Here is a 254-nt window from a genome sequence, read left to right on the forward strand (position 1 = left end):
TCAGAGCCCAGCTGCACAAACGACCCGACGCAGCCATGGACCACGGTCCACTCCCGTCAGCCCCAGAAGACCAGCCTTCGTCAGAGCCGCACCTGGAGGCAGTCGAACGACGGCGGGAAGTGGCTCCGCGGCTGTGGACCTGGCTCGAGGCGGAGTGGGCGTGTCCATGGGCGTGGTCCGCGCGCTTCTGGCAGTAGGAGCAACGCGCTGGCGACAGCCGCAGCGGCGGCGGCGGCGGCGGTGGCTGCCATGAC

The 254-nt window shown here is 70.5% G+C and overlaps 1 protein-coding gene across 1 annotated transcript in view; it reads left to right on the plus strand.

The window, feature by feature from the left end:
• The first annotated feature begins 253 nt into the window (after positions 1-253).
• Sccpdh (saccharopine dehydrogenase (putative)) overlaps position 254 on the plus strand; it is a 36770-nt gene continuing 36769 nt past the window's right edge. Inside the window, exon 1 of the mRNA XM_015483564.2 lies at position 254. This exon is cut by the window's right edge and continues 293 nt beyond it. The gene's annotated coding sequence lies outside the window, so the exon portion shown is untranslated.

Source organism: Marmota marmota, unplaced genomic scaffold (genome assembly GCF_001458135.2).
Source record: "Marmota marmota marmota unplaced genomic scaffold, marMar, whole genome shotgun sequence".
Taxonomy (NCBI): domain Eukaryota; kingdom Metazoa; phylum Chordata; class Mammalia; order Rodentia; family Sciuridae; genus Marmota; species Marmota marmota.